The sequence below is a fragment of the Acinonyx jubatus genome, chromosome B2, assembly GCF_027475565.1.
Source record: "Acinonyx jubatus isolate Ajub_Pintada_27869175 chromosome B2, VMU_Ajub_asm_v1.0, whole genome shotgun sequence".
Lineage (NCBI taxonomy): Eukaryota > Metazoa > Chordata > Mammalia > Carnivora > Felidae > Acinonyx > Acinonyx jubatus.
Genome location: NC_069385.1, coordinates 46,330,859 through 46,355,538, shown reverse-complemented (window position 1 = coordinate 46,355,538; position 24,680 = coordinate 46,330,859). Strand labels below are relative to the sequence as shown.

Genomic DNA, 24,680 nt, shown 5'->3' with positions numbered 1-24,680 from the left:
ACTTCTGAGACTCCTCCCACCCACCCTAGAGTCCTTGGGCACACCCAAAGACCCAAGGGCTAAGCCCACAACTCTCTTGCCGCTGTGCTACCAGATTTTTTTGTTTTTGTTTTTAATGTCAACTCTATTCGGTGTGCTCCTAAATTTCGTGGAGAATCAGCTCCTTTAGGAGAAAGAAAATATTGTGCTATGTCATGAGATCTTCTGTGAACCAAAAATAAAGTTTCTGATTGCCAGTCTGTTTAACTGTTACAGTCAATGTAGACAAAGCCTTTTCTACATAAGAAAGGTATTCAAGCCTTCAAGTGAGGTGAGAAAGGCACATTTCATCCACTGTGAAAAATCATAGTTATATGGTATCACACAGAAAAATGACAATTCTCCAGCATCCAAATTCAAAGACAAAGAATATTGTAATCTTACTGATATACATAGCAAAACAGCTTTTATGAATTAATTCAATGAGCGCAAGAAAATTTAGAAGGCAGTTTTGTCAACTCAGGCATAAAAAAAATGAACAGAAGGAGTACTTTATTAAAGGGAATGAACGTATAAAAAAGAACCAAAAAATTTATGGAGCTTACGTACTCAGTGAATGAGATGAAAAAAATTCATTAAGAAGCATTGGAAATATAGCAGGTCAGATGGAAGCAGGAATAAGCTATCTTGTGGCCTGGAATTTAGAAATGATTCAAGTGATAGGAGGGGAACTAAGATTTCAAACAAGTGAAGAAACACTGTGTAAGTAATCAGCTATTAGAAAAGGCAATATAAGAATAATGATTATACCAGAAGGAGAAGAAAGAATGGGAGCAGACTCTATGTAAAGAAATAATTGCTGAGATCTTCCCAAATGAGGAAGGAACTTAACATACAAGTCCACAGAGCTAATAGAATGCTTTATTATGTCAGTGCAAAAAGACTTTCTCAGTGGCAAATTATAATCAGTGTCAATGAGTATCAATCAATGCTAAAGAATTCTTAAGGTAGGGGAAAAAAAAAATTAGCCCACAAAGGACCTTCCCCCAACTTAAGATATCAGCAGATTTCTCAGCAGGAACTCTACAGGCCAGTAGACAATAGAGTGACATACTCAAAGTATTGAAAGACAGAAATGTCAGACATGAATACTGTATCCACCAAAGGTGTTCATTTGAACACCTGAAAGAAAATAAGGACTTCCCCAGACACACAGAAGATGAGGGAGTTTATTACTCCTACACTTGCCTTGAAAGAAATACAGAAAGAGCTTATCAAGATGAAATGAAAAGACACTAGTGACATACAAAAAATAAAATCACACAAAACATGATAAAGGTGATATAAAGAGTCAAAATTAGAAAATTAACTCTGTCTAAGAATAGTCTGTTAATTAATTATAGAATAAATATTAAAGGAATAGAGCATTAAAAATAACAATAGGGGTGCTGGGGTGACTCAGTCAGTTAAGTGTCCAACTGCGGCTCAGGTCATCATCCATGGTTCTTGAGTTCCAACCTCATATTGGGCTCCATGCTGACAGCTCAGACTGAACCTGGATTCTGTCTCTCTCTCTCAGATTCTGTCTCTCTCTCTCTCTCTCTCTCTCTCTCTGCCCTCCCAGCCCCACTCACACTGTCTCTCTCTCTCAAAATAAATAAACATTTAAAAAAAAATAACAATAGGTGCTACAATTGGGTAACAAATTCATGGCATAATAAAAGGCAATTTGTTAAATCAAAAACATAAAAGGGGAGAAGTAAAAGTGTGGAACCATTGTAGGTAAATGGATATGATTTGGTAGCAGCAGAAAAAGACTAGCATTTTTATGCTAGCCTCAAAATAATCATAAAGCAAAAATCTAGATCTGACACAAATGAATATGAGCTGCTAGCAACAGAAAAAGGCCTAGCATGTTTTAGTAAGTCTCAAGGTAACCATTATAAAAGATCTAGAGCAAACACAAAACATTAAAAAAAGGAAGATTGAGCAAATCATGGTAAAAACCACCAATTTAGAAAGGTATACAGTATGAAAAATAAACGATATAGATACCAGAAAGTGAAAGATAAAGAGCACTACTAATCCTTACTTATTAATAATCACCCTAATTATAAATGGACGAACTTACCAATCATAAGGCATACAGTGGCTGGATGGATCAAAAAACAAGACCATCTCCTACAGGAGACTTATATCAGCTCTAAAAACACACATAAGCTCAAAGTGAAGGGATAGGAAGATGACTTTCTAAGCAACTGAAAACCAAAAAAGGGTAGACAGCCTGCCATTTTATAGCAAATGAAATAGATTTGAAGTAAAAAATGGTAATAAAAGATAAGAAGGTCATTATATAATGATAAAAGGGTCAGTACAATGAGAATATATAAAAACCCGAAGTATTTTACTCCCAACATTCAAGCGCTGAAATCTAATAAGCAAATACTAAGAGATCTTAAGGGAGAAATGTATAGCAATCCAGTAACAGTAAAGAATTTACCCCACCATCAGCAATAGATACATTACCCAGACAAAAATCAACAAGGAAACATTGCAATGGAAAATACCTTAGGAGAAATAGACCTAAGATTCCATCTGATATCTGTGAGGTGCACATTCATCTCATTATTCTGCATGGTAGATTATATAATGTGACACAAAACAAATCTTAGCAAATTTCACATTATCTTCTCTATGTACGAAACTGATAATAGAAAGTGACAAGACCCACAAATATGTGCAAACTGAATAATGCATCTCTGAATAACCAATAGGTCAGAAATAAATCAAAAGGAAAATAAAACATTATCTCAAAATAAGTGCAATGAAAATGCAACGTATCAATTTTTTTTTAAAAAAAACAACATATCAAATCTTGTGGGGTGCAGGAAAAAACATTCTGAATGGAAATTTAATAACAATAATCACATATCAAAGGTTAGAAAGGCATCAAATAAACTACTGAATTTTACAGCTTGAGGAACTAGAGAAGAACAAGTTAAGAGCAAAGTTAGCAGAAGGAAGGAAATAATAGAAATCAAAGATCAGAACAGAAATAAATGAAATGGAGTTCAGGAAAACAATACAAAGAAATAACAAAACTAAGATCTGGTTCCTTGAAAAGATCAACCAAATCGACAAAACTTGACTAGCTAAGACAAAAGAGAGATGACTCAAATAAAATTAGAAATAAAAGAGGAGGCATTACAGTTTACACTACATCAATATATAGGAGCATAAGAGACTACTGTGAACAATTGCATGCCAACAAGTAGTTATTTATAGTATCTTGAGGAACCTCCATACTGTTTTCCAGAGTGAATGCACAAGTACGCATTTCCATCAACAGTATAAGACGGTTCCCTCTATCTGCATCCTTGCCAACATCTGTTGTTTCCTGTGTTGTTAGTTTTAGTTATTATGACAGGTGTGAGGTGATATCTCATTGTAGTTATGATTTGTATTTCCCTGATTATGTGTGATGTTGAGCATCTTTTTATGTGTCTGTTACCCATCTGGATGTCTTCTTTGGAAAAATGTCTACTCATGTCTTCTGCCCATTTCTTAACTGGGTTATTTGTTCTTTGGGTGTTGAGTTTGATAAATTCTTTATAGATTTTGGATACTAACCCCTTATCAGATACGCCATTTGCAAATATCTTCTCCCATTCCGTAGACTGCCTTTAGTTTTGTTGATTCTTTCCTGCCAAAAGCTCTGCCAAAGCTTTTATCTTGGTGAAGTCCAAATTGTTCATTTTTTTCTTGTTTCTCTTGCCTCCAGGTATGTATTTAGTAAGAAGTTGCTAAGGTTGAGATTAAAAAGTTTGCTATGTGTGTTCTCCTCTAGAATTTTGATGATTTCCTGTCTCACATTTAGATCTTTCATTCATTTTAAATGTATTTTCGTGTATAGTGTGAGAAAATAGTTCATGAGATAAGATGGCAGAAAAGTAAGGGAACCCAGGGCTTTTCTCATCCTTCGAACCCAGCTAGATCAAACAACATCAAAGAATTTTGGATACCCAGGAAATCTGTATGCGGGTTAACAAAACAATATGCAAAATTTCAGTGAGAGACTGCAGCAGGTACGTGGTATGGAGAAGTGAGTTTGGCAAGAGAAGAGGCCTGGTAGTGCAGAGGGTAGAGAACCATTTTTGTGGTAGGAGACAGAGAAAGGGGGAAAGAGTAGTGCATCCAGCCTGTGTAAGAAAGCACTTCCCTTAAAAACAGCTAGAGAGAGAGTGCAGGCAAACACAGAGGACTGAACAAAAACACTGTTCCCCAAAACCGCTGATGGGGGGAAAAGGAGAGGATTTCCATACTGCCTGTTTTTCATAAACAGCAGAGCACAGAGTCTGAAGTTTCAGAGGTCAGTGCCTGGCAGTGCTGTGGCAAGGAAGCAGGCTAGAGCCCCGGGAGCTGCGTCTGAAGATCTGCGTCACATGGGGAGAAGTGGTTCTCCTGGTTGGAGTGCATTTAGTAGAGGTGCTACCGTTTTTCCTGGGGGAAAAGACTGAGTAGGCTCCATCCAGCCGCCACGTTCACCTGTATAGGAATAAAGACACTGGCTGAGGGTAGCAAACCCTGGTGCCAGCTGTGTGTTGAGATTTACCATAAATTCTGAGCTGCTGCTGCAGCTGGCCTGGGACAGGTCTGCCCTGGCCACAGGAAGGTGAGTCCCTCCCCCAGAAAACCACTGCTGGTCAGAACCATGGGGGTCTTTGAAGCATGGGATTTTGAAACACAGCTGCGCCTGAGATGAAACTCTGGAGAGAGGTGCTGCCTGGTAGGCAGACAGCTCAGACACAGACCTGGGGAAGGTGGGGAGCTGGCGAAAGGGAGGACACAGGACAGGTAACTGATCCCTCTTCTGTGAGGGCCGGAACTTCCCTCTCTGGAGAGTAGAGAATTTTACCTATAGCCCACCTGCACTGATTGACCCCACTGAGCTAAACACCACCCCCGAATGGAGAACAAAGCCATTACCCCAAACTCCACCCCCCTGTGCCTACCAGGCATATCTCCACTAGAGAAAGTCAGCATGAGAATCAGAGCAGCAGGCCACACCCCAAGAAGACCAGCACAAATCACTTCCAAGAGCTACTCTACTGATGATAGACTGCTGCAGTTTCAGCACTAGGGGAAACTAGATCTAGCTTCATTTGGGTTTTTGGTTTGTTCATTTGTTTCTGTTGTTGCTGCTTCTGTTTTCATTCTTGTTGCTTCTCTTTTGTTTCTTGTATGCAGAAGGAGCAAAATATTTATTCTTTTTATTCTTATTTTGTTGTATTTTATTATTTTTGAATTTGAATTTGAATTACTTAATTATTTATTTTTAAGTTTATTCATTTTATCTTGAAAGAGAGAGGGTGAGAAGGGGAGAGGCATAGAGAGAGGTAGAGAGAGAATCCCAAGCAAGCTCCATACTCTTAGCACAGAGCCAGATGAGGGCTCGATCCCACGAACTGTGAGATCATGACCTGAGCCCAAATCAAGAGCCAGACACTTAACTGAGCCACTCAAGTGCCCTTAACTTTTATATTTTTAATTTTTAATTTTTTTGTTTCTTTTCTCTTTTTTCTATCAAGCCTCTCTTAACAAGGAGACCAAAACACATCCAGGACCTAACTTCCAATTTTTTTCTTATGGATGATTTCAAATTACATAGCATTGTGGTCTGAAAATATGCATGGTATGATATCGATGTTTTGTACCTGTTGATGGCTGATTTGTGACCCAGTATGCGATCTATTCTGCAGTCAAACGCTCTCCCCCTGAGCTATACCCCCTGTGATCTATTCTGAAGTATGTTCCATGTGTTCTCAAAAAAGAACGTATAGTCTGCTGCCTTAGGATAAAATGTTCTGAATATATCTATTAAGTCCATCTGGCCCAGTGTGTAATTCCAAGTCATTGCTTCCTTGTTGATTTTCTGTTTAGATGGTCTGTCCATTGTTGTAAATGGGGTGTTAAAGTTCCCTACTATTATTGGGTTGTTGTCGATGAGTTTCTTCATAATTGTTATTAATTGATTTATATATTTAGGTACTCCCAAGGTCATGGCATAAATATTTACAATTGTTAGATCTTTTTTGTTGGATAGACCCCCTTTATTATCATATATTCATGTCTTGTTACAGTCTTCTGTTTAACATCTAGTTTGTCTGGGGGCGCCTGGGTGGCGCAGTTGGTTAAGCGTCTGACTTCAGCCAGGTCACGATCTCGCGGTCCGTGAGTTCGAGCCCCGCATCAGGCTCTGGGCTGATGGCTCAGAGCCTGGAGCCTGTTTCCGATTCTGTGTCTCCCTCTCTCTCTGCCCCTCCCCCGTTCATGCTCTGTCTCTCTCTGTCCCAAGAAAAATAAATAAACGTTGAAAAAAAATTAAAAAAAAAATATAAAATCTAGTTTGTCTGATATAAGTATGGCTGGCTACTCGGCTTTCTTTTGACGTACATTAACATGATAGATGGTTCTCCATTGCTTCACTTTCAATATGGAGGTGTATTTAGCTTTAATATGAGTCTCTTGTAGGCAGCATATAGGTGGGTCTTGTTTATTTATCCATTCTAATACCTTATGCCTTTTGATGGAAGCATTTAGTCCATTACATTCAGAGTGAATATTGAAAGTTATGAATTTAGTGCCATTGTGGTACTTGTAGAGTTGGTGGTTCTGGTGATGTTCTCTGTTCCTTTTTAGTCCTTGTTGCTTTTGATCTTTCTTTCTCCACTCAAAGTGTCCACTTTAATATTTCTTGCAGGACTGGTTTAGTGATCATGATCTCCTTTACTTTTTGTTTGTCTGGTAACTTTTCATCTATCTCTCTTTTTATTCTGAATCACAGTCTTGCTGGATATTCTTGACTCCATATTTTTCTAATTCAGCATGTTGAACATATCATGCCACTCCCTTCTGGCCTGCCAAGCTTCTGCGGACAGATCTGCTGTGAACCTGATTTGTCTTCCCTTTTAAGTTAAGGACTTTTTCCCTTGCCTTTACAGCATTCTTTCCTTGTCTGTGTATTTTGTGAATTTTACTATGATATATCTTGATTTTGGCCTGCTTTTGTTCATTTTGATGGGAATTCTCTGTGCCTCTTGGATTTGGATATCTCTTTCCTTCACCAGATTAGAGAAGTTTTCTGCTATAATTTGTTTAAATAAACCTTCTGATCCTTTTCCTTTCTCTTATTCTTCTGCAACTACTATGATACAAATGCTATTATTATTTAAGGAGCTACTGAGTTCTCAGTCTACATTTGTGATCCAGTACCTTTCTTTTATTCTTTTTCTCAGCTTCATTATTTTCTATAGTTTTTTCTTCTGTGTCACTGATTTGTTCTTCTTCCTCATCCAACCTCGGTGTCATTGCAACATTCAGTTTTGCATCTCAATTATAGGATTTTTTTTTATTTCAGCCTTACTAGTTTTTATTCTTTTATCTCTGCAGTAGGGATTCTCTAATGTCTTCTATGATTGTCTCAAGCCTAGCTGATATCCTTATGATTCATGAATCTCCTTTGAAAACAGAGGCCATAATAGTGTGACCATCAAAATATGTTTAAAAATTGCTTGTTTCCCATTTTCTTATAATGATGCTCTGTCTGCACTTCCTGGAGTTGCTTTCCAATTGTGATTCTGAAGCTTTTATTTGTGAGATACTCCTGTGGCTATCTATTTTGGGAAATAGAAAAAAAGGACACTTCAAAGTCATCTGGAACAACCTCCAAGTCAACTAAACCTCAGAGTTCAGAGTGTCAAAATAGATATTCCCATATGGCCAGTGACAGATAATAATGACAGACAAAATATGTACATAAATGATGACTCACCGGGTTTGGTTTGCACTTTCTATGTATGACACATTATTTGAATGTTTTATTTCATACTTTACTTACTTGACTTTTCTTCATGCTTACCAGTATCCATTTTGTCATTATGGACAATTTAATTCCTCACAGCTATATAAAGAAAGCTTCTACAAACCTGCTAAAAGCTAAGACACTGTACTTGAGTTACAGGGGAAAAAAAAGCCAAACTGATGGAGTGGTTGGAGACAAGTGTTTCTGAAGCCTGTTCACTTTTAATTTGTACATTTATTTTCACTTTATTTATATATATACACACATTTATACGTATGATTTCTTACTAAAGGTGTCTTTTTTTGTAATTACAAAAATCGTTTTTAACTAGTTTTCTTGTAGCTACATAAGTGGAACACACACACATAAAACTAAGTCCCTGAACAACTGGTGCTTGGGAATTGGGCCAAACTCCACAGGTCTAGAGTCCAAGATGGTAGCTTTTAGAGACAGCTGGTTTTTAGGGTTTGTGAAGAAAACAAGAAATAAATTTCCTTTCTCAGTATATGGCCAACAACTGAAGATATATAAGGGAACACTCCACACATTTTACTAAATTTCTTTAAAATGATTTTGTCTGTCTTTTGCAGGTGACTTGTATATGGAAGACACAGACACATTTTTATTCAAATTGAAAGGGTATTGTTTTGGTTGTGAAACCCTTGATACTGGTTTTATAGAAAATTTAAATGATTTTGAAATTAAGGAAGATGGTGTCTTCATAATCACATACTCCAAATCTGGTGAGTTCTGTATTATAATAGCTAATGTGATACTTTTATAATATGGTAACTCTGTATTTTTACTAGTATTATACATGGACATATGCAGTTAATCTATTGGATATTATAGAGTTAACTGAATTTAATATCCTATAAAATAAGGTATCTTACAATGTAGCTGTAAGTTTTTGGTTTTGTTTTTGTTTTTTGAAAGAGAGAGGACACAAGCAAGGGAAAGGTAGAGGAAAGGGAGAGATAATCTTAAGTGGGTTCCATGCTCAGCTGGGACCTCAACGTGGGGCCCAATCTCACACTTGTGAGATCACCTGAGTCGAAATCAAGAGTTGGATGCTTGAACAACTGATACACCCAGGCACTCTGCTGTATTATTTTTGATTTGGACAAGGAAATGGAGAAAGTACTGAAGTAGAAATTGAAGACACCCTATTAAACACTGAGTTGCCGAAGTGGGCTGGGAAAGGATGCAGAAATATTTACCATTTAGGCAGATACTTTGGACATACAGTTGAAGCTGTATTTAATAACTAAGTACATGAGAAGGAAGAAAATTAGGTTACACTAATTTTCATGTTTAATAAACCTTAAATTATCTGGGTAATATTTTGTTGTAGCACTCAGATCAGACTAAAACATATATGTGTGTGTATATATACATGAATGTCTATTCAAGACCTTTGTCCATGTTTCAATTACACTTTAGTTAATTTTTCTATTTGTTGTCGGAGTTCTTGATATATTTTGAATATTAACCCCTTGTTTAATAAATGATTTACAAATACTTTGCCTATTTAGTATGTTGCCTTTTCATTTTGTTGATAGTTTTCTTTTCTGTACAAAAGCTTTTTAGTTTGATACTCCCCCACTTGCTCATTTTTGCTATGTTGTATTCGTTTTCAGTGTCATATACCCATTCCCACAAAAACAAACAAAAAAACAAACAAAAAAACCACATTGCTAAGATAAATGTCTTTGACCTAAATTTTCTTCCAGGAGTTTTATCCTTCTGGGCCTTACACTCATGTGTTAATGTGTTTTGAGGTAGCTTTTATGTCTGTTGTAATAGAGTGGTTCAGTTTCATTCTTTTGCATGTGCCTGTCCTATGTTGGGAAAATAGGACAAAGGAGCCATAAGTTCATTAACCATACATGGGTTGGTTACTTTTGGACTCTCTATTTTGTTCCATTGATCAATGTGTCTTTTTTGGTGCCAATACAATACTGTTTTGATTGGTGTAACTTGGTAGTATTATTTGAAGCCAAGAAGTCTGATGCATCAGGCTTTGTTTTATTTTCTCAAAACCACTTTGGCTATTTGGGCTCTTTTATGCTTACAAATTTTAGGATTGTTTGTTTTATTTCTATGTCAGATGCCATTGTAACATTGATAGGGATTGTATTGAATATGTAGATTGCTTTATGTACTATGGGCATTTTAACAATGTTGTTTCTTCTAATCCATGAGCAAGGAATGTCTTATCATTTGTTTTTGGTTTCTTCAATGTTTTCTAGCAGTGTCTTCTACTTTTCAGTATACAAGTCTTTTACCTCCTTAAATAAATTTATTCTTGCATATTTTATATTTTTTGATGCTGTCATAAATTAGATGTTTCTTAATTTCTCTTTCTGATAGTTTACTTTTATTGTACAGAAATGCAACTTATATTTGTATACTGATTTCATATCCTGCAACTTAACAACTTAACTGAATTTATTTGTTAGTTCTAACAGTATTTCTGGTAGAGTCTTTAATGCTTTCTAAATATAATATCATTATCATCTACAAATAGACAGATTTATTCTTCCTTTCCAATTTGAAAATCTTTTATTTCTTTTTCTTGCCTAATTTCTCTGGCTAGGATTTCAAATAAAACTAGTGAGAATGGCCATCTTTTTCCTGGTTGTGATTTTAGATGTAAACCTTTCAGTTGTTTGCCATTGGGTATGTTGGTAGCTCTGAGCTTGTCATAAATGGCATTTTTTAAGCTGATATATTTTTCTTCCATACCCATTCTGTTGAGACTTGTTATCATGAATGGATGTTCAGTTTTGTCAAATGCTTTTTCTGCATCTATAGAGATATAAATGTAGTGTTTATGCTTCATTTTGTTAATGTGTTATATAACACTGAAATGTGGGTGTTGAATAATTCCTGTATCCCAGTAATAATTAGTACTTGATAATGGTATATTATCCTATCAATGTATTATTGAATTCAATAGTTTGTTGATACTTTGAGGGTTTTTTTTTACATCTATGTGCATCAAGAATAATGGCCTGTAATATTCCTTTCTTATAGTGTCTTTGTCTGATTTTTATCAGGGTAAAGGAGGCCTTGTAAAATGAGTTTGGAAATTTTCTCTCCTTTTCTATTTTTTTTTGGAAGGAGTTGTGAAGGATTGATATTAATTCTTCTTTCTTTTTTATTAGAAAAAGTATTTTTAAATTTTTACCAGAGTAACACTTGTTTTCTTTTATTTTTCTATATAACAGACATGGTCTGCCTCAGGCCATTTGTACTCACAGATTCTTTTTCCTGTAAAATTCTTCCACCAGATATATACCTGGATTACTCCCTTCCTTCCTTTAGGTTCTTATTTACAAATTATATTCTAATGATAATATTTTAGGTGATTATATTTTAAAGTTCAGCTTCACTGGGAACTCCAAAGGTTTTTTTTGTTTGTTTTTTGTTTGTTTGTTTGTTCTTTGTTTTTTACTGCTTTAATTTCTCTCCACAATATGGTACTTATCACCTTAAAACATACCACATATTTTCATATTTAATTTCTTTATTTATTACAAGGTGATAGTTAGAAAAATAGTATTGTATTTGCACAGGAAAAAATTGGCCTGGGTAGGAGGAAAGACCCAAAATACAACTCTATGTGTATAAGAGGACTCAATATACATAAATTTAAGCATAGTCTACTTATTAATGGGGAAAGGATAGTATATTTGATGTTGGGAAATCTGGATCACTATATAGGTATCCAGAATTCACAACTGGATACCTAAGACCACATACAAGAGTCAAATCCAAGTGTATTTGAGATACTAACATTAAGGACAAAAGTATACAACTATTTTTATCAGAAGAAAAAGGAGAAGAAAATCATTGTGACTTAGGAATGGTGAAGAGCTTCTTAAACAAATGTCCCAAAAAGAAAATGGAGGCAAAACATTTGATAAATTCAATTACCTGAAACTTAAGGATTTTGGATTTTGCTTCACTAAGAATTGTCTGGGCAAAGTGAATAAATGAGAGAAAGAAATAAAATATTTGCAATATCTACAATTAAAATATAATTAATATATACACTATATTAGGGCTACAAATCAAAAAGTAGGGGACAGGAATCTGAGTATAAAAAGAGGCAAATAAATGAGCTGTTAATTTACGGAAGAAAACCGCCCTCCACCAATACCATCAAAAAACACAAAGTGGGTAAACTATGATATGTTACTTTGCATCTATTAGACCAACAAAAATGAGAAAGGTGAGTAGCTCTGAATGCTGATAAGGAGTGCACAGAAATTTGCATTCATTAGCATATTACTCCTGGGAGAGTAGATTGAAGCAATCATTCTCTGGAGAGTAGTGTGGCACTATCTGGACAACTGAAATACAGACATACCAGGAAATTCCTACCCTAAATATCAGTCCCCAACAAAATCTCATACAGGTGCACAGGGAGCATGAATAGGGTGTTCACTGAAATGCTGTTTGGGGCAGGGTGTCCTTTGGAGAAAGTAGACAGGTCAGTGCATGAATGCATACCCTGAAACATACACAGCATCTGTAAGGTGCAATGGATCAGAGGTAGCAATAAATGAATATTAAACCACAGTGCACAGCGACAAACAGAATGGAATGATGCACATGGATTGAAAATACAAACAGGCACAACAATATGTATTACATATGAACACATTACAGCAAAGAATGCACTTTAAACCTCAAAGCCTGCCTGTGTATGGTGGGGGAAGGGGTAGGAATGGAAGCAGGAAATAAGAATAAAAGGAATAAACAGATCAGGGAAGGCCTACAGTGAATCAGGGATGTTAATGTAGCATGAACTGAAGACAAAGTTTAGTATCTCATTATGCTAACACCTGACCACCAAGCAGGCCAAGAAAGAAGGAAACAAGAAAGGAAAAAAAGGAAAAAGGAAGGAAAGAAGGAAGGAAGGAAGGAAGAAAAAGAAAGAAAGAAAGAAAGAAAGAAAGAAAGAAAGAGAAAGAAAGAAAGAAAGAAAGAAAGAAAGAAAGAAAGAAAGAAAGAAAGAAAAAGAAAGAAGGGGCAAAATGTGAAAGGTGGAATGGAGGAGAAACTGAAAACAGATACTTGTATTTTTGAATCTCTGTAGAGGTTTTTGCATCATATTGTTGAATCTCTCAAGAACTGTGTTATGACTGATAATCCCTTGAATTATCACAGCTGCCCCCTGAAGCAGCTGTGATACCTTTGATACCTGTGATACCTGTGATACTTCAAGTGATACCTCTTGCAGAAGCAATATTTGGGAAAAGTAGAAGGATGTAAGAAAGCTGTTTAGAGCTTTCTAACAATGAGTTTTCATTGAATTTGAGCTCCAGCTGTCATAACATGTAGGCAAATGTGGTCTTGGTCTTCCCTGGTCAACACTGGAGGACTATAATCACCAATATTAAAGCATTTGGAGGACCAGATAAGGTGCATGCCACACGCAGCTGCCAGCAAGGAAAGTGTGCCCAACAATGATCTTGATGACCAGGTGCTGCTTAGCATGGGTGATTAAATGGTATTGGGATGGAAGGTTAAGATGTAAGGTTAGGATGGGAATTGATGAGGTGCCAGTGGGTTTTCTCATTTCAGAAGTTGTTTGAATCTTTCTGGGACATGTGACTTCTTGTTGGGCTACGTTTAAAGTATTGCCTGGATAGATCAGAAGCATGACCTTTATAGAAGTTGTGTTTTATCTTAATAGTTCCATATACGAAGCATGGAAATGAAGTGTAAGGAATCTGGAGTAGGCAATCACACCCATGTATTCTGTGGCAAATGTCCACTCTAATAGGAATTAAGAGAAATAGTCATCATAACAATTTGTCACATCCCATTCACGGTGAAAGGTCCAAGTTTATGCATCATCTTTCTCTTCCTGTCTCCATGTAGGTGTCACAGGGCCTCCTTTAGGGATTTATAATAAACACAGTTTCCTTATGTGGACATCATGGGCACTGTAGGAAACATGGGGAAGAAGGGAAAGATGGAAAGTGACTCCTTCAGTGGAATATCTTTTTGTTTTTTTTCTTAGTCCAAGGAGTGGAGTTGCAGAAGGAAATCTGGAGGCAGGCATAGGAGTTAATTTAGAAGTCCCATGTATGAAGCAGAAGAAAGCATAGAAGAGTCAAAGAAAAATTTGTGGACAAATGCTCATGGAGTTTCAAATGGAGAATCTCCTGAAAAGAAAAATAATGGCAATGTTATTTTGTCTTTTATTCATGTTGTATTTTTTATACATTAAAAATCCATTCAGATGAAATTACCAGTATACTTATTTAATAACAAACTTTGATTTAAAAACTGATGGCACATCTATCTACATTTTGGAGAGATTTGTGCATCATTAAAACAACATTTTTGCTTTACAGGGACTATCTGGTTTCAGCAGATATTAAGCTTAATTTATTTTGAAGAACATCACAAAAGCACTGGGAATCTGGAAACAGTTGATCAAATCCCCTTCTTTGAGTACAATTTTCAAAAAATGGATTTGTTGAAAGGCCATCTCCTTGTCTCTTCTTTACCCACCTCCCACATTACTTGGTTCCTAGTGGAGAGGAAGAACAAAAAAAGCCAACGTAGGAAATAGACTATGCCTGCTGAAAGATAACTGCTCTTTTTGATTATTTCATTTTGTTTCATTAAATTGACACTGCATTCATCCAGGTGTTAGCAAATGTGACATTTGACATACTTTAATTTTCAATAGCCAGTTGTGTTCTTATCTTACAGTATCTGATTTTTACCTTGTTCCCTTTGTTTTCTGATTATATAGGTAATACAGCCATTAAAAAATGAAAGAGTATATAGGTGTGTATTTTATTTACTTTATAGAGTATATTGTAATATCATATACATGACATATTACATATCCTTTCAGTTTTTATTTGGCTACATTATTATGCATACATATAACACTAGCAATTCTTTCTTTGCTTTGTGTGTCATTTCAACTTCCTTTTCATATTTCCAGCTATTTTGATTGGGTACCATGGAGGTGTGCCTTGAAAAGTAATTGACAGCCACTAGGCCAATCATGAAGGGAGAGCCATTGCAGAAAAGGGGTAACCCAAAACACAAAGAAGCCTGAATGTATACATGACATGGTTAGGAAACTATAAAGATAAAATAACCGGCCTCATGCAATTGGAAGTTATTAGGATAAAAATATGACAAAATGAGAGCATGAAAAATAGTGAATACTTCTTTCTTTGCAAATTACTCATGTATACAGAAATCCTAAGGTCATTATGTGCTCATATTTTCACTTTTCAAAGAATATGGCATTGGCAGTTACAAGTACCTTTGAGGGATTCATCAAATGTTTTCTAGAAATAAAATGTAAGTAAACTTACATAAAGCAAGTAATGCTTGCTGTCCTGAGGTGAGGGTTTTGCTTTTGTTTTTTTCTAAAGAGTGAGAATGGGAGAGAGGGATCAGGTAGTGGTAGAGGGAGAGGGAAACAGAGAGTTTTAAGGGAGCTTCACACCCAGCCTGGAGCTAGATCTAAGTACCCTGAGATCATGACCTGAGCAGAAATCAAGAGTAGGATGCTTAACCAACTGAGCCACCCAGGTGCCCCTACCTTGGTGAGTTTTTAAGCTTATTGAATTTGGCTGAGGATACAAGAAGCTGAAGTAGAGTTGAATGGGGATGAGTAACCAACTTACCAAGCCAGGTGGTAGTGTTGTCTTGGAGGACCTTGTTCTCCCATGGCTACAAATTATGCTTCCCTCTCAGGAGACTCTCAAGAATACAAAGTCATATCACCAGGAAATATTTACATTTAATCACGGAAGAGTGTTTCACAAGCTCAGTGAGAAGCATCACAGTTCAGATCACAGGTTTGGAGTTTTGCACTGCACATTGCAGGGGGAACCTCCCAGGAGCTTCAATTTGATAAAGTTTATTATTTTTCTTCTTTTTTATGGATTTTTTACTTATTTTTTGAAGTAATCTGTATACCCAACATGTGTGTCAAACTCACAACCCTGAGATCAAGGGTTGAATACTCTATCCACTGAGACAACCCTGAGATCAAGGGTTGAATACTCTACCCACCACATTCTTTTCTGAGGAGCCACTATAGCTGGTTGATCAGAAGCCAGTTCTGCTCAAGTAGACATGATGATCTGGAAGACGAGAACTAATATTAGTCTCTAATGCACTGTGTAGAGCTGAAGTGACTCATCTGGGAGGCTGTATGTTCCATGCAGCTATGTGCTTGGGAAGACCATGAGGAGAAGGATGGAGAGGATTCCTTCCTCTGTTTTCCCCCTTGGTTTTTCTAACCCTATGGTAAAGTGATTTTCTGTCTATATGAAATGCATTTTTAAGAGACTAATTTCTCTTTGAGTTCATGTAATTATTTTCTGGTAGACGCTGGATGGTTCTCCCATAACCAGATGCTAGGAGAAATCTGGAATCCAGCAGGACACTTCCTTTTACTTCTTTGTTATTAAAGGTTCCTACATCTTCTAAGACTGTAGTAATTTTCAACATATTCAACATGTTTACCTAATGGTGTATCTGTTTTGGGTTTTTTGTTGTTAATTTTAATGTTTATTTATTTTTGAGAGAGAGAGAGAGAGAGAGAGAGAGAGCAGGGGAGGGGCAGAGAGAGAGGGAGACACAGAATCCAAAGGAGGCTCTAAGCTCTAAGCTGTCAGCACAGAGCCCATGCGGGGCTCGAACCCACAAACTGCGAGACCGTGATCTGAACCAAACTCAGAGGCTCAACAGACTGAGCCACCCAGGTGCCCTATAATGTATCTGTTCTTCCCAAAGTGTTAGGAAGTCTTTGGTTTGACCACATCAAAGGTTGGTATGAGCACAAAAGCCTCTTCAACATTGAGTTTGTGATATAGTGGGTGAGGAAGGTGAGAAACATGACGTTAGTGACTTCACCAAAGCTGTAAGCCAGGTTAGCCAGATAAATTGATTGTTCATGCCCAGAACAGCCAAAGGATGACATCAAATTTGAGTTCCCAGATTAAGTTTACCAGGAGATGTTTTCCAATATCATTTCCGTAGTTTTGTGTTGTTGTTGTTGTTTTTTTTTTACCAGATTTTCATTTACAACTAATACTAGAACTTTCTTTTCAAAATTGTGTGTGTGTGAAAAATTGCCTGTGTATGTATGCAGGCGTGCATATGTTTGATTGTTTTGAGTCAGATAATTAGTCTCCTTTATGGATCACTAAACCTCTTTTCTGTATTATTCATTCTCGTACCATTCTATGTTATGTTTACCACTTGGGGATGCCTCTCTTGGGACACTTAAATGTTGTTTGCATTGTGTATGGTTAAGCCTTGCAAGAAAAATTAAATGAAAATGACTGTGTATGATTAGGAAGAATTCAGTTCCCAGTAACAGGAAACTAAAACTTTTGTTTTTGCCTAAAATAAAAGAACTTCTACTGTCTATTGACTGAGTCCCAGAGGCAGCTATCCTGATGCTAGCTGTAGCAGTCAAGCATATCCAGAACGTCCTAGAATTTTCTGTCTTCCCTTCATATCACATTTGGTGTGACAAAGGTGTCTCCATTGATAGTAGCAGGATGGTTGTTGTAGCTCCAAAGTCATGTCCTCAGATGAAAACATATATATCAGAAAGAGCAGGAACAGAAACAAAAGTTGTTTTTTTTTTACTACCTTTGTTCCCACCTTTTCTCGAAGAAAAATCACTCTTAGAAGTGTCTGTTTGAATTCCTCTTTCTGTTTCAATGCCAAAATTGGGTCACATGACCACCCTAGACTAATCACTTATAGAGGACAATGGGATTCCCATGAAGGTCTTGAATCGATCAGAATCATTACCATAAAGGGGCTGGGCACTGTTGCCAGAACACCCCCGGGGATCTCTTAGTGGAAAAGAAGAGAGAGCTGTAAGAAAGACAAGACTAAGGGCTGCCACCTACTGAGCTTTTGTCAGTAGTTTCTGTTACATCTGCTTAAGGTCATAATACCAAGCCTAGACTCTCTTGTTGAGTCCACATCACTTACCTATGAGACATTCAAGTATCTAGCCAGGCTTGCACCTTCTTCACAATATGGCCCCTCCATTGCCTCCAGCCTCATTTTCCATATTTCTCATCTGAGGCCTGTTGCCATATAGCTCTGGGGAAACTCAACTTCTGATACTCCTGTGACCTGACATCTCACACCTTCCATGGAACCACAATACTTGTTCTTCTGTCCAGACCCCATACGTTCAGGTTGTCTATCTAGAAAATTTTTGATTTTGCTTTAATTCCCAAAACATATTTATCATCTTTGTTGAAATTTTCTCTGAATTCTGTTACACAATCACTCTCTGCCCATAATGGATCTTTGTCCTGAATTCCCAGCACTGATCCTTTATTGTGGCTCAGTTCACTTGTACCATCACACAGGGCAATATCTGACATAGAGTAGCTACTCCCCCAAATACTTGCTGTTAGGACAGATAAAATGAAATATGAGTGTTCCTAAAATAAACCCAAATGTTCTCTAAAACAGTGGACAAGTGAAGGGTTAATTTACCAAGAGGGAATAAATAAGTCACTTCTCATGGTCTAACTCCATTTTCTAAGCAGCCTAAGCACTTACAATTTTCACTCCCATAATAATATTTAGCTGCACCTTCTGTGTAAGTCTTTTTATAACGTGCATAATTTATCATACTCTGATTTTTTGGTAGGATCTCAGAGGTTTATGTTAAAAGTCTGTAAATTTCTGGTGTAAGAACTGAGAGAAGAGACACGGATGCTGTAGTGAGACAGGTCACATTTGAGAACATGAAGTATGACCTCTGGAAAATTATGACATTATACTGAGCACTGAATTTAGGATACAGGTAAAGGTCATTTCCTTCACAAAGGTGAGGTTGAACAGTGAATGGCTGTCCTGCAGTATGTTACAAATGAACCAAACTGTGGCTTCTAAGTTTCTTGGCTGATGTTCCTAACATGGAGCCCTCATGGCCCAGTGCCTTTCTTTAGACAAATGATTTTCCATGATTTCATCTTGGTGCAATTCAAAAGACTATAATATTTGGTCCCTGAATGAATCTGATGAATAACCTAAAATCACAAGGCTTTCTCCATGGCCCCTGGAATTCTAACAGCGCTTAATACAATGTCTGCCACAAAATGGATGTTCACTTAGTGTTAGACTGGTTCCCCCTGTTAGCATTGGCTCAGCACATGACAATGAAGGAATGGTGGGCTGTTGGCCATCACTGGCAGCTCTTCTCCGTGATTTATCCTAAACATGCCCCAGGGCTGAATTAACAACACATAGTCACTGTTCTTTTGTTACTGGGCAGAACTAACATGGGCCCACAAGTAAACCAGAATCTTACATCACAAAATGTATAAGAATATCACATTTATCTCAGTATGTCCTACCTCTGGTGAGTGAGTTTTTGAATGAATGAATCCTCTATCTTAGTGACAAATTTGAGCATGTTAGAATATTTTTGTTATTTTATGCAATCTTTCTAAATTGTATTTTATGATATTCTAACTTAGTAGCTGGAAAATCTATAATACAGAATTATTGTCATAAATTTTGCTTTTAATCATAGGGTTCTGTGCCTCTATGTCAAGTAGCAATAATATTGACTTAGAGTTCTCTACATTAGTATCTCCTTCACTTGATGTCTTTGTATATCTTTACCCATTCAATTTAACAATATGAATCAATGAATCACTGGTAACTTGGAGCCGACCTGAAGCGGGGATATACCCTTCCCTTACACTCAGCACACCTTATCATGTTGTAGACGCTATGACCCTTGTCAAGTGCCACTTTTATTGCACAAGCAATTTGTTTTCTTTGAAAAAAGAAAATTTTCTGTGTGTATACATCTTTCACCCACCTGAAAATGAGAGACTCAAATGGCTAAGAAGACAAATAGGAGAAGCTAAATTTCCTTGTGGAAGTGATGCACATCCCCACCTGTTTCTTCTGCACAGACATGTATTTTTCTCTTACATGTAACAGAACGTTACTTGCACCGGCTTTACCACTCCTGCACCGTTTGGGTTTGTGTCTTCGGTTTTGTTATTATTTCAGTTTGCTTCAGTTATTTGTTTACAGTTCAGTTATTTTACAATCGGCGTTCCTTTTTTTTTTTTTTTTTTTTTGGCCTCTCCTTCTATCAGCCTCTATTTGTCATCACAACTCCGTGTCCCTAAGTTTAAAGTAAGACCAATGTAACCTACAGTGGGTCAGATAGAATAATTACAGGTGAGCCATTCCAAACTGTATGAGCTTGGGCTATATTTAAAAAAACCTCTCTGACCATCCATGTCTTCACCAGTAAGTACTTGCACAAAGACATCTGATTTTTGGAATTTTTAAAGGACTTCTATAAACTATAATAGCCCATTTAGCCTTGAAAAAAATAGTAAACAAGTTGCAGGAGTTTTCTTCTTTTCCAGGTAGCTGACAGCTGACGAATGAGACTAGTTATCTTAAATTACATCATAATTGCCAGAATGAGTTTGTGTGCCCCTTGCCATAAGGTGGGACGACAGTGAAGGGCCCTAGCCATGTGCAGGAGCAACTGGGGCCTAACGGGGCGAGGGGAGTGAAAGTCCAAAAAAAAAAAGTGTTGCTGTTTCTCCCAACACTGATGCATCACACCCTTCTTCCCAGAACCTTTGTTGAAGTAATTTCTTTGCTTTTCCTTCCAGGTGCTTTTGGAGACTAGAAAAATCAGATACCTGTTGAGCAGAATGAAAGGTTTGATAAGATTTTCCAAAGGGAGATGCAACATTTTTCCCTTGAAGTTCATCTGAGATATGAATGAAGAATAGAATTCTCAGCAGTGCAAGACTATTTTAAGAAAGCACTTTCAGGAGGAAATATATTGAGTTGTATACTTTCATCCTGGACAGTCATTGGCTCATTATTGAAAAACTTCAGTGATTAATAAACCTTAATATGCCACCTTTACATCATTTGCCGTCTGTGGCCTGTTTTCCATTTTCTGAGATTCCTGAATTTCAGATAAGGAGAGGATTCCTCCTTTGTTTTGCAGTATTTTTATGTAATAGTTTTTAATTTATGTTTAGAAATTCCAAAGCTCTTGAGCAACAAAAATCTTAACATGTTATTGATTTGACTTCTTAAAATAAAAAACATTTTCATTTATAAAAAACTACATATGGTCTTTCTACATACTTTACATTTTAATTTTTAGGTATTTAATAAGCCAATCTTTCATTTTATGCTTTCTAAGATTTATGTCTAACTTAGAGTGAGAGTGTTGCTATCACAAGTATTTTCATGTATTCATTAATCATATCTGTATTTAGTCTAAATATTTATCTTACGCTGTAAGACAACTACCGATTTTTCTTAATAGGTAACAAATAAATAGGCCCAAGATTTCTTGGCCTGTGTCTTAAATAGCCATCATTTTCCTTTTGATTAAAATTATCTTGTTCCAAGCAATTGTATACACATGAGTGGGCTTCTGTAAATGACATATTTTCTGTTGGTATACTTTTCTTTTTCATTACCATGTCATAATTTCTAACATAAATTAATAAACTGTCAGGAAGAGTTGTGTTGGAATTTTGGTAAGTATTATTTACTCTTAAAACGTCATTTAAAAACTGACATCACCCCTAACCGAGTCTTCCCATTCAGATGTATTGTACATTCACCATTTATTTATGTTTTCTTTCGGGTCTTTGGTAAAGATATATGGTCCGTTTATAAGCTTTGCTCATTTCCTGTGAAGATTATCCTAAGCAGACCTAGATGGTATCCGTAGCTATTGAGAGGACGATATTTTTGAGTTACATTTTCTAACTGCTGACTGCTGCTCATGGTTTTTTGCTGACTTCAGCATCATCTGGATTTTTTTTTTTGGTTGTGAGCCTGACTGAGTGAAAGCAATGCAGTCAGTCTGAGCCTGTAGTATTTGGATGCTGCCATGATCAGATTCTGTAGACTCACGGGTGTATCTCTGTGTGTTTGTGCCCAACTTGGGGGTGCTGGCTACCTCAATGTCTTTATTTCACTTTGCTCATTGCTCTCTTCATCTTTCTTAAGAAATGTCCACAGTTGCTTCCCTAAACAGTACTTTAAACAAGGATATATAAAAGAAAAAAAATAAAAAATAAACAAGGATATAAAAAGCCCTGATTCTTGCATTGGGAGAGGATTTCTCACTCCCATGACCTGCCTTGTTCTACCACCTCTTGCCTTTCTGAATGCCTCTCTCATAATTCCATAGCTGTGGGGTTAGTGAGTAATGTATATCTTCAGAGAAAATTTCCTTTTGTCCTCCTTGCTCTTTATTTATTCTCAAGCAAGAGTTTGTGTGTGGTAGAGTGAAGGAAACCTTGTGCTTAAAAATATATTTGTATGACCCCTTCTTTATACAAGATATTGACTTTAGAATTACATATGCATTATCTCCTTTATTATTAACAAAATCCTTATAATGTTGGTGGTGTTTCATAACTGAAAAAATGAGATGTTGAGAATAAGTGAAATTTCCCTTGGGCAAATAGTGTTAGCACTCTTATTCAAACCTGCTCTGTCTGACTCTAGAAATGAAAGATCCTTAATTCCTTTCTCTTAGCTCTTAGTTTCCAATTAGGGATTGAGCTTGATTGAAACTGAGTTTTCAGTTTAACATGACTCAAGTCTGTCTGGTTCATCCCATTCCAGTGAGAGACTGGGAGGTGTGTTTCTCCTTAGTCCTTAGAAATGGAAGTATTTAGCCCTTCTTTTCAGTGGTATGAATTTTAGTTCCTTATTCTCCTGCCCAAAGTTACAAAATCTGGCCTAAGCCCATAATTATCAAATGTGCCCAGGAAAGAAAACCTGCATACTTACCAAGAAAGGGCTCTTCCCTGTCTGGAATTTTAGTTTACCTAGTTCTTTCTGGTTCCAGAGATCTAAGGTGTTTAAAATATAATTGTACTTTAGTTGTTTTTTAAACTAATTTTAGCCAGGGGAGCATAGGCCTTTATGACCTACTCCATCCTACTTAGGAGAAGTCTCATTCAGTGTCTTCACAACGATTTGACCAGTTTTGGTGGTTTCCTGCCAATATTGACAAGTTGTTGTGGTTTACTGTTTCAGTTGTAGCTGAAATATCAACTTACACTTTGTGTTAGGAATTTAGCTCTTGGTACTTTCACCCTCAAATATATCTGCGGGGCAACATGGGTCTGACGTATATTAAGTAGTCTTGGTACAAGACATTGTTGATGGCACAGGTGTTGTATCAATGATTCCCGATTCCTGGAAATACTGTGTCTTATAAACCATTCTGCTGAACCACTTAATCCTGCTGTGCTCCATTTCTCTTATTACCATAAAAGCTCTTTTACACATTATATTTTTGAACTATCATGGGGTCTAGGAAAAGAGATAAAATTACCAACTTCAATTCATCAGTGGGCAAACTGAGGTTTCTCTAGGTAATCAGTGAACAATTTTCATTTTAGCTCAGTCTATCAACAGGCTGTTATTTCACAATATACAGTGATGTTTCTGTCTACATGAAGAACATATTTCTACTGCCTTTTTCAAGGATCCATCTCCAAATTTTCTTTTCTTTAATGATCATCCCTGAGTTCAGGCAAAAGTTTTATTTCAAATAAGATACACAACACTATAATGCCAATTTTTTGGACATTCAGTATATGGCAAAAGCCTGGTTGGTGTGTGAAAATATAAATTTCAAGGCCTTACTGCATAGAACTTCAGATTTTGCAAGGTTTCAGGAAGGCCCAAAAGTCTTAGCTTTGTGGGCACCCTAGAACCACACTTCAAGTGATACTTATCTATCTATGGTTTCCATGTATGCATCTGATGGAAATCTGGTGTGTGTGTGTGTGTGTGTGTGTGTGTGTGTGTGTGTGTTTCTGTCACTATGTCTCTATCTTTCTATGATATTATTACATGAGTTAATTTCTAAAAATTTAACCAGTGATCTGTGACTTCTTCTCAAATTAATTTCCTTAGAATTTTCTCATCTTTTTATTTTGGATACTCTGAAATATGTTTTGATGCCCCCAGACTACAGAGGACAGTTATTAAGTTTAATTTAAGAACAGGTTGTTTTTCTGGCATATGTGTTCTCTATACTGATACTGATTTCCTGAATAAGATTACATTTCTAACCATAAAAATATTTATGATGAAATATAATGTGCATTATAGTATTTGAACAGCAGCTAGATGCATGCAGTTTGAAAAGATAAATCAGTGTCACTGTCTGAGTGAAATAAAATCAACATTGTGGACCCAGAATGCCAAGAATTATTGTTATTTATTTTCCTTGATTGATGATTGCATTGGTGTTCACTTTATAGATTCATTGTGATGTACCTATATGGTTTGTGAACACTGACAATTTATTTTACTTGATAATAAACAAATTAATTTTAAAGAGGAGACAGAACATGAGAAGTGATAAAGGCCTCTTTATTCATATATATGAAATTCAGCTGTAAAATCCTAAAAATGTTCTATGCATCTATGGTGCCAGGGTCTGTGGCATATATGCACCAGGGTTTCCTGCCTACATTTCAGAAAACCTAGCAAGTCCATTCTCCACTGTCTCCACTAATGAGTCTAAGTGAGACAAGCATTACTTGGGTCCTGAGACAATCTGACGGGAACCAAGCATCACATCGGGTTATTTAAGATCCAGAGAATGTACCAGTACTCAGATTGTTCCTACCCATTGGTAATAATAAGTAAACAAAATATTCAATTGTCACCTTCCAACAAGATCAGATCACCTGAGGACATTGTGGTAACTGGTCAATTATTCATTTCTCCCATATTTGTGTTCTGCACAATTTTTCTT

General features: G+C 36.6%; 1 long non-coding RNA gene across 1 annotated transcript; it reads left to right on the top strand.

Annotated features, from left to right (window-relative positions):
* The first annotated feature begins 4,431 nt into the window (after positions 1 to 4,431).
* Positions 4,432 to 20,818, top strand: LOC106984623 (uncharacterized). Its single transcript, XR_008298382.1, has 3 exons — positions 4,432 to 4,651; positions 8,431 to 8,583; positions 20,533 to 20,818. It is a non-coding gene; the product is annotated as an uncharacterized LOC106984623 (long non-coding RNA).
* Positions 20,819 to 24,680: the final 3,862 nt, after the last annotated feature.